This window comes from Branchiostoma floridae, chromosome 19 (assembly GCF_000003815.2).
Source record: "Branchiostoma floridae strain S238N-H82 chromosome 19, Bfl_VNyyK, whole genome shotgun sequence".
In the NCBI taxonomy this organism is placed as follows: Eukaryota; Metazoa; Chordata; class Leptocardii; order Amphioxiformes; family Branchiostomatidae; genus Branchiostoma; species Branchiostoma floridae.
In genome coordinates this window covers 3358970-3375327 of record NC_049997.1, presented here as the reverse complement: position 1 = coordinate 3375327, position 16358 = coordinate 3358970, and the positions used below count along the sequence as shown (strand labels likewise).

The 16358-nt window shown below is 43.2% G+C and overlaps 1 protein-coding gene and 2 long non-coding RNA genes across 3 annotated transcripts in view; 2 read left to right on the top strand and 1 right to left on the bottom strand.

Moving 5' to 3' along the window:
- The window catches only part of LOC118406402 (zinc finger protein 39-like), an 18230-nt gene extending 2114 nt beyond the window's left edge, over positions 1 to 16116 (bottom strand). The window contains exon 1 of the mRNA XM_035806443.1: positions 16081 to 16116. The gene's annotated coding sequence lies outside the window, so the exon portion shown is untranslated. The remainder of the gene's footprint in view (positions 1 to 16080) is intronic.
- Positions 153 to 10124, top strand: LOC118406417. The gene is made up of 2 exons (XR_004830036.1): positions 153 to 599; positions 7746 to 10124. It is a non-coding gene; the product is annotated as an uncharacterized LOC118406417 (long non-coding RNA).
- LOC118406415 lies at positions 1517 to 5323 on the top strand. The gene is made up of 2 exons (XR_004830035.1): positions 1517 to 2282; positions 2707 to 5323. It is a non-coding gene; the product is annotated as an uncharacterized LOC118406415 (long non-coding RNA).
- Positions 16117 to 16358: the final 242 nt, after the last annotated feature.

The window sequence follows — 16358 nt, the reverse complement described above, 5'->3', positions numbered from 1 at the left end:
TTGATGCCCGAAGAAGTCGCAAGTCAGGCAACAGAAGTATGTGGCTTACCCAGAAAACTCGACTTTCTCGAACATAGGTCAGAGGTCATTAGGGGTCAGGGGCACTGATTACCCAACTAATTACACGATGTTAGTATCAAGGCAGACTACAGTGAAAATACTAATTTCTAGCGTTTGACGAAGTCATTAGCGTGAAATTCACTTTCTGCATTAACACATTGTGTGTTTGAGTTATGCACAGGTGACTGTTGATTAATGAGAACAGGTGGACAGCAGGTGCTGTGAGAAGACGAAAGGAGGACTGAAGGTTGATTCTTCATTCGAGGCCTTGCTTCCAGGCACGACAGCTACTACGGAAGAACTTCTCGAGATTTTCGTTGTTTAATTTTAGCAAGAAATCCCAGAGGAGATATTGTTTGCATTGGATTTTAGTGTTCAACAAAGGTAACCATTCGAGGTCACTGTCGCAAGTTTCAAGGTTGTCTTGTAGGCAACGAAAAGGACACATCGGCGGAATTCTGGAGGCTGACGCAGTGATGGACAAGCATGGAGCTTTGGAATTTTGCCCATACGTCGTATCCTTAAACACAATGGTTAAGGTAATATGTTGTCAGTGTTGAATTCGATTTGACCTAATCATGGTAATATAGGTAAGAGGTTCTCTGCTTTGAGCAGAGAGTTATTCAAGAGGTGTTTACACCGATGTTGATTTAAATGCACGTCAACTGGTGCGGTTAATGTGTAGTTTGCTTTGAGCTGACAGCATTTCTCGTTGATGTAACGCCGTTTTTGAACTGCCCCAGCTGTGGCGCTGGCAATGTTATCCGCATAGTTCACCTGATGCGCACGTCGAAGGTACAGACCTTAATGTTGTCGAGTTACGACGTACTATGACACTAGGTATTTTTCAAACCATGAAATTAGTTGTCTGCATTGATTTTCTTTGCTACTGTCTTTGATATTTTCCACTATATAGTAGTACATAAAATGTGTTGTTTGCGTTGAGCAGGTAGACAATGGTGATTCTACATCGTCCTTTACATTTTAGTATACTGAAATAAAGGAACAAGTAAAGGATTGGCTTCCATTATACCTATATACATGATAATTTCACACCGTCTGTCATATTTATCCACAGCAAGTGCTCTGGCTGTCGTGGACAGCTGATTCTTCTACACATGGTGATGCTACAACATGTTTTCTGTAATAAAGACGCAGATAATTAAGGACTTTGGTATATGGATGTTTACATCGTATTTGCACAACGTCTGTTTTCATCTACAGCTCTTACATTGTCTGCTGTGAGGAGGTTATTCTTCTGCAATTGGTGATTCTATATTGTCATTGATATTGCTGAAATAAAGGGCAAAGAAAGTTTGGATAGAGTTTGCGTACATGCATGGTAATTTCAGACAGTCTTACATATTCATGCACAGACGGCACATAGTCTGCTGTGACCAGGTGATTCTTCTGCACGTGGTGATTCTTCAAATAACCGTGCAAACAGCAGTTGTCTCTCTCCATTTCCGCCGTGGTCATACCTAGCATGCCTCTGGCAGGCAGGCACACACGTCCTAGCTCTTCACAGCCATACCGGAAGTGAAAAGAGACTCCTCCCACTTCCGCCTGTGGCTGTGCTCCCGTGAAACCCCAGTTCTTTTTCTCGCTACGCAGGTCACACACACGCGTTTCTAGCTCCGCGTTTTTTCGCGTTTACTTCTATTACAAGTTTCGTTTGAGTGTTAATAGACATGTCTAGTCTCTAAGTTCTTAGTTTCTTTGCTAATACACTTCTTGGAAGTGTTTTTTTCGTGCGTGAGGAGGTTTGGTCGCGTCAAATCTTACGCAGCTCCGACACGTGTGACGGGCAACATGTCCAGGCACGCATCCGCCCCCTCGCCCCTGGAATCTTCGAGCGAAGCTGAGCGCTTGTTGGCGTTGTGCGAGTCTCTTTGTTTCCGGAGAGTAGCCAGCACAACGAGCTACTACTAGGTGGGCGGACACCCGTGGCTCCGCAGGAGTGGAATGACCAGCATCCTCCCATGCTATTGACGTGCGGTTGACCGACCGTTTTTCGGCAGAGTTTCCCGCGGCGGTTTAATAGGAGAGCGGCACGTCGCTCAGAGAGTCATCGTTCACCAACATGTCGAGCCGTGTCCGCGTTTTTTCGGGTATTCGTAGTAGTTATCAGCGGTTTGTTTACAGCGACGTCTAGGCTTCGTCTCCTCGACCGCTTCGGCAGCATGTTCCAACCGCCCGCGGGCCCTTCCGCCTTTTATCAGGTAAGTTTGTTTCCGCGGCATACTGTCGCCGCGCGTAGTCCTCACTACGCCCCGTCTTGTGACCGATATGTGTTTACGGAAATTTCCCGCAGTATTTTTACTTGAGCAGCTCCACTTCCGTGTTTGTATAGTGGCGTGTATCCTCGCCTGTCACGCGGGAGACCGGGGCTCGTTTCCCGACACGGAGCCAGGAAGCAGATGGGTATTTGAGTAGTCACGGAGTGTCTATGATTCATTATCCTTCATTACCAGGTGAGCAAGCTCGTTTGAGTCCTGGTCATTGTTCAAATTAGTTTCACGTCAGGGTGTTTTTGCTCGTTCCTCGAGCGACATATGCACAGAAGCTGAGTGCTGTTTTGTCGTCACTATATTGAAAGTGTTTAAATGCTGTGTCCCAATCCACGTGCATACATTGCTATGAAAGTGTTTCAGGTGAGCTACGCTCGCACCACATTCCTGCCTGGGCGGAGACGTTTGCAGTTCCACCGAGCCCACTTCGGCAGGGTAGCGCGGATGTGCTGCCAACACAATAATGGTGCACCATGTGACACCTTTGGGACACAACAGCAGAGAACCCATTCCAACCAGTCTTCCTCGGAATTTGGTCATGGGTCACAGCAGCATGTATCAGGTGTCAGCGGACACGAGAATATATCTGAGATGTAGTGCGGCCTTTTCGGAGCCCGACGATTCTCACACAGCCGGCATGCAGACCGGGAGTGTGACTAGTTTCAGCCGTCGTTTCTTGCTCAGCTGGCAGACCGCCATCAAGACGTACGCAGGGCCGTTATGAGCCATGCTGCTGGAGACTGCAGGCCTAGGCCACATAGAATCATCCTGACTGGCGCTGCAATCGTCTACGGTTCCAGGGCGCCTTCCGCTGAGCGGACACAAGCACCGAATGCAGCGATGGTAGGTAAGTGTATTCCAAGCCATGCTGCAGGTGAGTGGAAAGTCCAATTCAGGACTATAGCAACGTGCCTAACCATAGGCGTCAAGCTGAGGTATGTTTTTGTTCACTTTCATGGTGCGTGTTATACTCGCCCAAATGACTTTTTGCGGTGTTTTTTTTTAATACTTCAATCCCGTCTAACAGGGTCAAAATGACCGTAGGAGGCACCCAGTGCCTTTTGGCGAGGATTTTTCTCACGCTGGCAGTCTCGTAGCGACGTCTCTGCCAAGTTTTTAAAGTAATCCGTTTCATACCGTTCATGAATTTTCTCAAATTCTTGAGTTGTTGATTCTTTGTTTACTGAGAACGTTATAGTACGTTCATGATTGTGCCAGGTAGGGTTGGAAAAATGTTTCTCCATGGGGAGAGTTTATGCAGTAAAGTTATGTGGTTTTCATTGTTTTACTGCCAGTACTTCCAGTATGGAGCCATGCTAAGCCTCTTTAGAGGTAAATGAGGGTTTGTTAAACCCATTGTTTTCGCTCCGCTGTTTATTGTTGACTGTTATGCAAAATTTGCTGTTACTACTTGGCTTAGATCGCCAGGTTGCTTAGCATTTTTATGCAAATGTATTGGAATGGATCGTTGAGCGCACTTTCCGTAATATTTCTCGTTCGGGTCACTCGTCGTCACTGTCATGTAAAATTTTCGTGGCTACGTTAGCGTTGATCGCCATCGTGTTCGACTTTTCTTAAAAGCTCCTTGGTTATTCTGTTTCAAGCTGATCAAGCAGCTTCCGCTGTTTCAGAGTTGTCTGACCATTTTAGGTCTTCGCGGTTTTCGTTACTTGGTATGTTACTTGAGTTTCTTTTCGCTGATGTATGTTTTCGATTGTTTTCGCTCTCGCGTACCAGTTTTCGATTTGTTTTCGGGTCTTTTAGACGCGCATTTTCGCCGTTTTTTTTTGTAGGCTAGCCAGGCGTTGACCTCGGGTGTTAGGAAGTCTCACGCTTCTTTTGAATATTTTACCTTTTGAATATTTTACCGCTACGGCGGTGGCCGCTTTGGAACGTGGTGTTAGGTCGGACTTCGCCATCAGCTGTTTACGTGTTAATCTTTTTACCATTATCATCACAAGCCGTGTGCCTTATGAGTGTATGAATGAAAGACCTTTGTGGTACATTCTTTTCTCGACGGACTAGATAGGCTGCCTTTCAAATAGGCCTTGTTCAAGCATCTCTTGTTCGTCCGTCGTGTTCCAAGTTCAAGCTTAGCTCATCCTGACCACATCACATTCGTCTGCCGTCAACGCGTATGTTACATGTCCATTGTAGTTCATGCGACAATCGCTACATGGCGCTGTTTTTAGGTCAGACTTTGCGTGTATTTTTAATATGGCGTCTCTCGCACTTGAGTGACTCGTCTTCTGACGTGCAACACATTGTCTTTGCCGCGTTGTTTCATCGAGCCTTTGTCTTTTTTACCCGGGTTACTTCCATGGTTTTTTGTATACCGTTGTAGTTTTTCTGATGTGGGCTACGCCAGCCGTCAGTTTCGGTTTTCGTCTGTGCAGACGGGATTTTAGCGCTTCCGTAGTAGCGCATCCATACTCGCCTTTCGAGTTAGCGTGTTCGTTACCTTGTACGGTACCGGTCATCTCCGACGACTTTTACAGCATTCGAACGTGTTTCGATTTTGCACTCTTAGCCATGGGCTTTCTTGTTCACCCACACAGTGGGACGAGTACTTTTTGTTACGGCATTAACCGTTAATGATTGGTGCGTTCATTTCAGGTACTCAGCCGGCCAGTTATACTTACCGCTCTTGCTGGAAACGGTAGGCGGCTTCACAGAGTTTCGGGTCGTTCCGTATTCACGCGTTACTTCACAAGGATTCCGCTGTTTTTCTTACAGGCGTGTGCTTCGATCTTCCCGGATCGTTTCTACAGCACGTTCCCATAGCAACCTTTGACGGTTTGCCCAGTTCCTTGCCCACAGGTCAAGGCGGTTTATGTGTTATAACGTTATTTACTTTCTTGCCAGAGAAAGTTTTATAGGACTTCTGTCTCTGTTATGAAGATTTGAGTAAAATTGAGTCGATTTATTCCTCCTTTTCATCTTTTTTCTTTTTGAATGAATCAGGTGGTACCCAGCACGAGAGTACACATTTTATATTCATTTGAATTCTCCTCTGACCAAGCGTGTCAGGCTGGTGCTTTCCTGTGGCGTTGAATTTGCTCCACAGGTGCTCGCCTGAAATAGTTCTCTTCCAGATCCCATGCTGAGACTCCATGCTGAGACTCGGTAGGAAGAGTCCAACATTTGGCATTTTCAGATGCGAATAGAACGTCTTCGTCTTCACCAAAATGGATCGAACGACCTCTTTTTCACACTTGGGTTATGGTTTTTCCATATACAAGTAAATGACCAACAAGGTCTTCGCCAATCAGCATTCCCTGTACTTGTTTTGGGCTATTAATTAAAGGTGTTATGCCTTGTGTTTGCAAGCTCTTTTTCATAGAATATGAATATTCCGTTCTTTTCAGACATGGCTTGTTCTGCGAGCTTCTCAGCTCTGGAATGCTGTGCAGTTTTCTATCTGCATCTAGCAGATTTGGATCCAATGTTTCTTTTCACAGGACACTTTTTTAGGAGGGCTCCGACCTCTACTGCCTACACAGCCAGGGTTCTGTCTAAAGTAATGATGAAGGCAGCTAACTGGGCTTTTGTTTTGACATTTGGAATGTTCTGCAACAATTTCTTTTTTGTCTCTCTGGTTAATCAGTACTGGCCTCTGCTATGAAGTCATGCTAGGTATGACCACGGCGGAAATGGAGAGAGACATATAAAATTGGACCAAACTTACGTGCAGGACAATTGGGATTGTCTCTCCTCCATTGAAGCCGTGGTCATACCCGCCCTATCTTTGTGTTGCAGGTTCGGCATTGATATATGCCCGCCATTAGTTCTTCGGCCAGTACTGCAGCTGGATTCAAAGTAACTGGGGTTTCACGGGAGCACAGCCACAGGCGGAAGTGGGAGGAGTCTCTTTTCACTTCCGGTATGGCTGTGAAGAGCTAGGACGTGTGTGCCTGCCTGCCAGAGGCATGCTAGGTATGACCACGGCTTCAATGGAGGAGAGACAATCACAATTGTCCTGCACGTAAGTTGGTCCAATTTTATATTGTTGTTCATTTTTGACATGCTCAAATAATAATGATGAGGATGGTACTTTGTCAGCATAGATCACACAGTTCTACATTGTACATGGTGATGGTTCAGTACATGATGCAGTACATGTATTCGATATTTGGCACAGGTGTTCTGTTGTCTGCAAATAGCATACAGATTTACAGGGTGATTTGGCACGTTTTTTCATGTGTTGAGCAGGCAGATTTGTATGGTAATTTACGCCGTATTTGATATGCATGAGCCCTGTAATTTTTGATATGTTTTAGGTGATGTGTTGTCTGCCGCTGGTCTAGCACTTAGAGACACTTCACGATGGTACATATCCCAATGATGATTTTTAAATCTTATTTGCACAGATGGATGGCACGTTAAGTGTTAAGACAGTGAGAATGTAGTTACATTTTTGTGTATGTTTAAGTCGCAGATAATATGTTCTCTGCATTGATGTTGTTTGACTACAGTACTTTGGTTAACCTATTATACAGTGGTGCAGATAATGTGTTTTTTGATGAGTACTTCCACAGATGTTGATATTGTTAAACCACAGTTGACTCGAGCACGGTAATGGTATGCCGTAAGCTGAACGCCCAGAGAATGGTGAAGACGGTGGGGCAGATGAGCCCGGCATTGATTCACATTTTGTATGCCCATGTAGGAGTAAGCGATACCACTTGTGCTGGAGAGGAAAATCACTGTGTGTTGGGCAGGCCGATTATGGCCCGGCGATTTTATGCCGTCACTTGTATGCCCATGGAGTGGTAAGGAATAACCACATGTGTTGGAGAGGATGATCGTTGAGATCAATGTGTTTGGCAGGCCGATTATGGCCCGGCGATTTTGTGCCGTTTTTGTACAGCCATGGCCATGGAGTGGTAAGAATAACCACATGAGTTGGAGAGGAAGATCACTGATAATGTGTTTGGAAGGCCGATTATGGCCCGGAGATTTCATGCCATTTTTTATATGCCCGTTGAGTGGTAAGGAATACCTCATGTTTTGGAGAGGACGTTTACTGAGATCAGCTATGTTTTGTTGCCAATGCCCAGAATGTGGCGTTTTATCCTTGTTTTGGCAGGAAGTCATATCTGACAAGAGCTTGCGTGGAGAAATGTGTACATGTATTGATCTATGAGTGGATAGATTTCATAGAACTTGGTAATCTAAACATTGCAATTGACATTTTTCTGCATGTATCTATGAAACATTATTCAATGTGTTGAGTAAGCTAACAATTATTTCTTTCACTATGATGTTGCTTCAGAACCTGCAATTCCAAGGTTCACAAATGGAAGGCCATGTTATCATCCTGAAGAGGAAGGTTGGGATGATATCAGAGTGTTTGTTATATTCTGTAATTTGTTTTATATTGTACTTTTTCAGTATGAACAGGTCACATTTTGCTGCAAGGATTAGGTACAAGATACCAGGTACAAGTTGCTTACACATGTGCATGTATTTTGACAAGTTTGTTATTGATGTTGTAGATTGCCTACGGAGAAGTTATTTGTAAGATGATTGAGTAAGAATACCAATTTTGGTCACAGAGATGCAAAGATCGGAGTATTTGCTTAGTCTATCCTTTGAAAAGTGTACAGAATTGGACAAGAAGTTATGTTCAGCTCGAAGGCGTGTTTGCTGCAAGTGCTAATAAAATACACGTGGAGTATTTACTGTACTGTTGATTTAATCTGTAGATTTGTTTTTGAGAGTGAGTTTGAGCAATATGCCTCATTCTTGGAAATTCAGCTATTTTTGCAGGCTGATTGAGAAGTGCTTTAGGCACTTGGCCGTTAGGAAACAGTTGTTTCTGGTTGTATCAGAGTATTGTATCTCTGGAGGTACCTGGCCTCGGTGTTTTGCGGCATGGTTTATCACTTTGGTATGAATTTTTTTTTGCAGGTACGGGGCCAGTAAATGAAGAAGTGATTTCTTGTTTATGTTTGCACGAACATGTTTTCAATGTTTTTGTTTCCATTGAAGGTTGAGTATACAGTACAACAAGGTTTACATGTATTTAGATATTTTGTTGTAGTTTGTTTACAAGTGCAACAGCACAGCAAATATATGTTCAAGACAGAATGTGTATCAATTGATATGGTTCGCTTTTGTGCTAATTTGATATTAACTATTATATTCCGTTCCACATGTTCTGAACGATTGACTTTGGAAGGACATGGATAGAATCCAGCATCCATATCAGATGTCGTTAGCGGACAACTTGAGCTACCGTCGGTAGATTTGCCAACCAGAGCTCGAGGGGACAGTGGAAGATCGTCTCTTTTCCAGCAGAGCCTTTATATGTCGCTTTGATTTGCTTAAAGTTATGCAGAATACTGTTTCTCTTGCAGCGGTTGAGAAAGCTTTTTAGGTGAGCGCATTTTCAGGCAGGATTCGTTTCACCTACAATTAATAAGGTTGCAGGTAATGCATTTAAACGTATGCTAGGGAAGGAGGAAAGAGGTGATGACACCAGATTAGTAAACTGATGACTGTACATGGACACAAAGATGATTTGGATACTGTGAGTACATTGACCTTGATTTTTGTTTCGTATGCACGTTTTCGCAGGTTTGATGAAGCAACCAGGATATTGTGTTTGTAGATTAACTTTTCTTTATTCATTCCAGTAAAATTGGTCAGTACAGAGGAGGTAATCACAAGTTCCTTTTGCCAGGACTGATAAGATTACTTACCCGGTTGCTATGTTGGAGAAGTATTGTAAGTTATGTCACACTGATGTCACTTCAGATCTTTATCTCAGTCTTTAGGGGTCTAAGTAATTCCAGATCTGGGCTTAAAGCTGAGACCTTCAGGAAAACTGCCCTATACTAGTGCTAAGAGAACTAGTAATGTGTTTGTTAAAGACTGTTGATGATGTTTCAGTTTTCGGTTGACATTTTTGAGAGCAGGCGGAGCCACTGCAGCTGCGTGTGAGGGCATCCCAGACAGAATGTTCAAAAGGCATTGAAAATGGACGAGCGAAGGACGGTTACATTAGAGAAATTTTGAGAGCGAGATTGGCAGTTTCTTTTTCTTTAGGTGTTTAGGTACTTTGAATTAATATTTCAATGTTTCCCTTCTTTTCCCGTTCTTTGATCGATCGAAAAATAGATGCCGTGCCTGTAGCAGACGGCTCCCCCTAAACAGTGTGTGGTGTTTTACTGTGTTGGCATCTTGGGGAGGGAGATACGAGGTGGTTTAATGCAGAAAATACTAATTTCTAGCGTTTGACGAAGTCATTAGCGTGAAATTCACTTTCTGCATTAACACATTGTGTGTTTGAGTTATGCACAGGTGACTGTTGATTAATGAGAACAGGTGGACAGCAGGTGCTGTGAGAAGACAAAAGGAGGACTGAAGGTTGATTCTTCATTCGAGGCCTTGCTTCCAGGCACGACAGCTACTACGGAAGAACTTCTCGAGATTTTCGTTGTTTAATTTTAGCAAGAAATCCCAGAGGAGATATGGTTTGCATTGGGCTCTGGTGTACGTCCCCTATTTTTTTGGCCTTTGTCATGGAAGGTTTTTTTGGGGGTTGCGTAGCCGGCAAACAATTTAGTCAGTTTGACTTGATCATTTCTTCCGAGTTCATATTTGTGTCGACTGTTATTACAGTAATCTCGGAGTGTTTTCATGTGTTGAAAGTTGTACTTTGCTGATTGTTTCGATATACTATTGTGTATTCAGCGGAAGGAAAAAATTGAGTTTTTCATTAAATTCCATACCGTGGCGTGCCTGTAGCAGACGGCTCCCCCTAAACAGTGTGTGGTGTTTTACTGTGTTGGCATCTTGGGGAGGGAGATACGAGGTGGTTTAATGCAGAAAGTGTTGTGATGGAAAGATTTATGGTTAACAAAAAATCCAAAAAAGATACCCTAGCTAGGGGGATAGGGCATTCTTTCTGCATATTCCATTCTAATATTAGGCCAATAATCTTATGGATGACGCTTGCATTGATTTTAGTCTGTTCTAAAACAAGTGCTTTTAAAAAAGCTGGCATTTTGCCAATGTTTGCGTGTGTGAACGTTTTTTTCTAATTATTAGAATGTCATATAAATAGAACAGAGTAACTAAACCTGATATTGGCGCATGGAGAGATTCACATATGTGCCTGAACTGCAGCAGATCTAGACGCCACCTGTTAAGATTTGCGTGAACTGCAGCAAATTTCACTACACATTGCGACTGCAAGTCGCAAAATGCAAAATGGCTAACGTTACATGTCAACCAGTAACGTCCCTGATCAATCAGAATTTTATGCTTGTCAGAGGATCTGCTCTCGATGGTAACGGGTCTCATGGTCAATAAAATGGCACTAAAACATAACTGAAATGGCGATGATTGTCTCTTATAGGCTCACTGGAGGTGAAGATAAGACAAATTAAGGCTAGCTGATAGAATGGACAAGATGTTTAGTCCTATGGTTTAGCAAAATTTTTGCTGGCCTTTTCTCCAGAAAAATGCAGAAAAAGAAATCAGGCAAACATTAATGCGCAGTGCGCTGATATCCAAAAGATTTACTCGTTGTGGCCTAATATATCAACACATGACTACAGAAGCTTTGCCAGAGTTCAGCTTTATTGCAGTCGGCACTTGCTGAAACACACAGTTTGTTATACTATTATATATGTTAACAAAATTCAATACAAGAGTACTTCCCATCTGACTACTACTACAGTCAACGGTTGTTTACATTCGTTGTACTTTTACTCCCTTGATTGTTAATACATACGAAAACACAAACTTTATGCCAAATCATTAGAAGTCAACTACAAATTCATGTTTTAGAAGAAAACGTTCTCAGGAACAAAGTATCATGGACAAACGCATACTAGTAATTAGTTTTCCATCAATCATTGTTGCACGAAATGATCGCGACGTTTCATTTACGGAAGTTGAAACTGATTTATTTTTGTTCATTTGTGCTTGTTTCTCATATGCTTGACGAGGCTGTCCCTTTCATAATACTGTAAATGCAGAAACTTTCGCGGTGGTTTAATGTTTTCGGTTTTCGTGGTGGCCGCTTCATCACGAACTTAAACCACCGCGAACATTTTCCCATGGCAGTAAGAGACTACAGTGCATCGCTTTTCGCGGTGGTTTTGAATTCACGGTAGCACCAGTCTTTCCCGCTACCGCCAAATTGTAGTCACACTCATGTGAGGTATCTCTCACGGGTGTTTACGCCTCACGTGTCTGATAATATCGGACTTTGCTACTGTCCTGTAGTCACATTCCTCACACTTATAGGGTTTCACACCAGCGTGGTACATCATATGTCTCTCCATGTGTGCCATTTTGTAGGTCTTGTATTTACATATGTCACAGCTGTAAGGTTCTTTGTCACTGTGTTTTTTCATATGCTCCACTAGCCACCTTTTACATGACGCCTGATAATGACATTGGTTACACTTGAACGGTTTCTCACCGGAGTGTGTTCTCATGTGTTCGACAAGCCGACATTTGCAGAATGCCCTGTAACCATATTCGCCACACATGAAAGGCTTTTCTCCTTTGTGTCGTTTTCTATGCTGGGAGAATTCACGTTCATTCGATGTTTTACGTCTGCGGACATCACACCTTTCTTCAGAGTTCTTATCAGAAAGAACCCTGTTCTTACATGTCCGGTCTGGGGTCGGTTTACAAGAAGCGGGAGGCGCCTCCTCAATATTCACTTTTGGACTTTTCTTATGCTGACCATAAATCAAACCAGTCCCTCTGTCATCAGCATGATGTTCACTTGTTGAGTTAGCTGCATCAGGGACTTGTGTGCTGTAAGTAGGAGTGTCCATGTTAAGCTCATCATGATAGCCTTTATCTGCGCCATCCTCAGTTGCCATAGTAACATCTTAGTTGCTGTTATCGTTGTTTTTCTTGCTGTTATCGTTGTTTTTGCTGTTCACAATGTCTAATCCAGAACTTTGTAGTGAGGTGTCAGAAGTAAATGCCTCTGCTGGCATTGTTTCTAAATACGCCTTTGGGGTATTCTTTTGCATAATGATTGTCTCTTGTTCTTTTCCAGGCATGCGTACTTCTGACTTCCTTTCCAACTGACCATACTCCTCCAACATCACATCCTGTTCTTTTTCAGACACTTCTGAATTCCTTTCCAGCTGACGGTATTCCTCCAACATCACGTCCCTTATGCCTAGGTTACACATAGCCGACTTTGGCTCCCGAACACTAGCCGACTCTTAGCCGACCCAAGTCGGCAGTAGTACGGGAGTAGTCTGACCAGTTTAGGCCACGCCTATTTTTTAGTGCCGAACATGTCCCGAACACCTCCCGACCAGTTGATGACTTTCTCCCGACTGTGTCCCAAATGCTAACTAACCTATTCCCAACCATCCCGACCTCTAGCCGCAGACTGCCGAATCACTCCTGACTGATCCCCAACCGATTGCCGACCCTTTTTCGACTTGAAATAGATATATTAATCAGCGATTTTCAAAAGAGTGCTCATTTTCGTTTTTAATCAAGAATGCCCTTTGTTCTATTTGTAAACATCACCAAGAGATCAAATTTAGATCACATATAGTTCCAGTGCGGCATTTATGGGTCTTTTTGCTTTTGGCTGGATGTCGGTCGTGTGAAGTTCGGGAGTGATTCGTCTACGTTCTGGCAATAGTCTTTTTGCTTGGGAATGAGTTAGCAGAGATTTGTCTAAGGTCTTGGGGTGAATCATTGGTAAGTTGGAAACAATCTGGCAGTAAATTAGCAATGTTTATGGCGTGGTTAATATTTAATTTGACTGCTGACTTACTCCCGAACACCAACCGAACACTAGCCGACCGTGCCGAACACCAGCCGACCCATTCCAGAGTTGCCGTTCAGAGCCGAATGTTTTGAAATGGTCAAAACATTCGGATGGAGCAGCCGAACACCAGCCGACTCAGCCGAACGCCCAGCCGAACGCAGCCGACTCAGCCGAACGCCAGCCGACTACAGCCGACTAGCTCCCGAATCACTCCTAAACATAGTCGGGAGAGAGTCGGGGAGCCAATTCGGCTATGTGTAACCTAGGCATAAGGATACTGACCAGCCTGTCCTTGACGCTGTTCTCTTGGTACAAGTTTTGAATCCTTCTGTTGAGTTCAAACATCAGCTCATCCATATTCAGTCTGGGGAGGACTGCTATGGTCACCTTGTGTGAGAGGCCACAGATGAACTCCTGTTGTTTGGACATGCTGAAGGACATAAAAGACAAAAGATCACGTGATATGAAATGGACGTTATAGCTATACACGTATACTCATGATAGGGAAGTAAAAAAACAAGTGCTTTTAAAAAAGCTGGCATTTTGCCAATGTTTGCGTGTGTGAACGTTTTCTTCTAGTTATTAGAATGTCATATAAATAGAACAGAGTAACTAAACCTGATATTGGCGCATGGAGAGATTCACATATGTGCCTGAACTGCAGCAGATCTAGACGCCACCTGTTAAAATTTGCGTGAACTGCAGCAAATTTCACTACACATTGCCTGTTTTTGAGTGAGCTCTGTTGCGGGGCATTTTTAAGTTTTTTTTTTTTTAATTTTTATTTCTATTCGGCAAAAAAACGAAGCGGCGAATCCGTTAACCAAAGAAACAAATTGGTGTGGCCAAGTGGATGTAAAAATTAGTATTTTAATGGATGTAAAAAAGAAAAGAAAAAGTTGAAAAAAATCTACCTCCCCGGATTCGAACCGGGTGCATTGGTTTAGAATGCGTAAACTTTACCACTGCGCTAGTGCGAACACGTTGAAGAAATGCCTGTTTTAACAGGTATACAAATGTTTGGCATGGATTGAACAGGTCCGTTCATTTCAACATCACAACGGCGACTACACTGGCCAGAAGGCATTTTGCGGCTGCAAGTCGCAAAATGCAAAAACGTCGAAATTATGGACAATTCTAATTTCTGCTAGAGCTGATGCTTCGCAAACAAAATTGTATGTATCCTTAGTTGTGGTTGGCTAATTAAACTCCTACAGCGGAAAGCTCCTACCGGAAGCGAAATATTATCCCGGCGACCAAATTAAGCTTCGTCTGCCCTAAAACAGCCTGGTAATACCCCTGTCACATTACGCGAAAATCGATCGGACGAAGAGTCTGCGGCAATCACCCGAGCCTCGCTTATAATAGTAACTGTATTGCACAACAACAGTACAAGGTACAAAGTATGGCTTATGTGTGACAGGGACGGTTTTCAGGTGAAAAATACGCGCAACCCTATCGGTCGATCTTAAATATGGCCGATCTAAATCGATACGCCTGAAGATCGTGGATAATGTGACAGGGGTATAACGGGGCCCTAGGGGGACCCTTTCCCCACAGTAACCTCCAGTAAAAAGGGCTATACTATATCTATCCAAGGACGTTGATATAACGTCCTTGCCCTACCTCAGTGCTTGATAACCGAATAGAGACGGTGGGTAGAAATAGTTCTTCCTCTGCTTGACGCCCGAATAAGTCCTGACAAATTTTATATGGCCGGGAAGAATATTATATGTCTGACTCATGCAGAACTTTGAACTTTATTCACCTTAAAAACGTCGGCACACCCGGCAAAGCCACGTGCGGGAAAACCAGTTCGACGAGTACTCGAACTTAGGTCAGAGGAAATTAAAGGTTAGGGTCACTGATGTGTTTGTGTTCCTAGTGAGGTAATGCATTGTCCACAGGAATTGCTACAAGGTTGTTGATTGCTTTGTACACATCACTATCAGCGCACTCACTCAACACTTATGAGATCATGAGAGAGAACACACATCACTACTACCAGCGGACTTACAATGGACCGTGCACAAGCGCTCCCTAGCGGAACGAAGCTAACACGCATGCCGATATAACGGTACCATGCTTTAGCCATCTGGGTAAGGAGCGGTGCCGGGGAAGACAGGCCGGGGACAGTAGGCCGGGGACAGGGGGCCAGACTGTACCATTGTACGTGTGGGCGGGGGAAGAAGTACAGCATTATCGAAATCACTTCTGCGTCCTCTCAAACACATTTCTGGCTAGCTGTCGCTCCCTTTTGAAAGCTAATAGGCGTAATTTATTAGTTAAACACATATTAACTGTCATGGCAAAGTCGGGATTCTTAGTTTAGCAAAAAACAACAACATTATATACACCTCTACCGGAGTGAGTGTCCTTACCTACTGTCTTGCAAAATCTTACATTTTTACAAAACCAATCAAAATTTACCGGATTTAATTAACAAGCCACAGCAGGCCTAATTGATGATTAGTAATTGGAAATGGGCTACATCGGCTAAATCGGCTGCTAAACAGTATAACAGTGCAAAAGCATTTTACCAGAGTGCCAGATCCCCGACATTCGGGTTTGGTCCATTAATTTTGATGCCTTTTAGAAACGTTAACATTACGTGGTGTCTTCAATCCTACACTACTGTGCAGGTTGTAGGGAGTATAGCAAAATAGATATAGCGAATAGTATATAGAGAATAGGTGTACTGGTAATATGCAATACAAAAGTTTGGTAGACCGAACAAAGGATTAATATTCTTTCTTTCTTTAGTGACAATGAAACAAGTCATTACAAGGGTCTACCTAGGCAGCTTTGGGCTGGTAGCGGCAGAACCTACAGAAATGCGGACTTACATACAGAGAATCCGTAACAAGAAACAATACAATATAATGCAATAAATTAATCAATAACTATATATAACATTCTTGGCTAGTTTAGAAATAAAATAAGTAAAGAAATACTCACTGTTGATTTGAGACACATTCAAGGGGGCCAGGGGTGAAGTGGTGATGATGATGATGATGATGGTCCAGCCATTGTTGTTTGCGTCAATATACTTTATCTGAAAAACATTTGTCAACATTGTGAACATGACAAGTAGCTTTTGTATGCGTAGCTTTGTACTACTTTCATCACGGATAGTGCGCTTGTTTGGGCTAGTTAGTAAAAACAGAACGCCTCCGTAGAGCTCAAGTAAATGCAAATTGCACGCATTCAAGTAAAATAACACGTGGTATTATCGG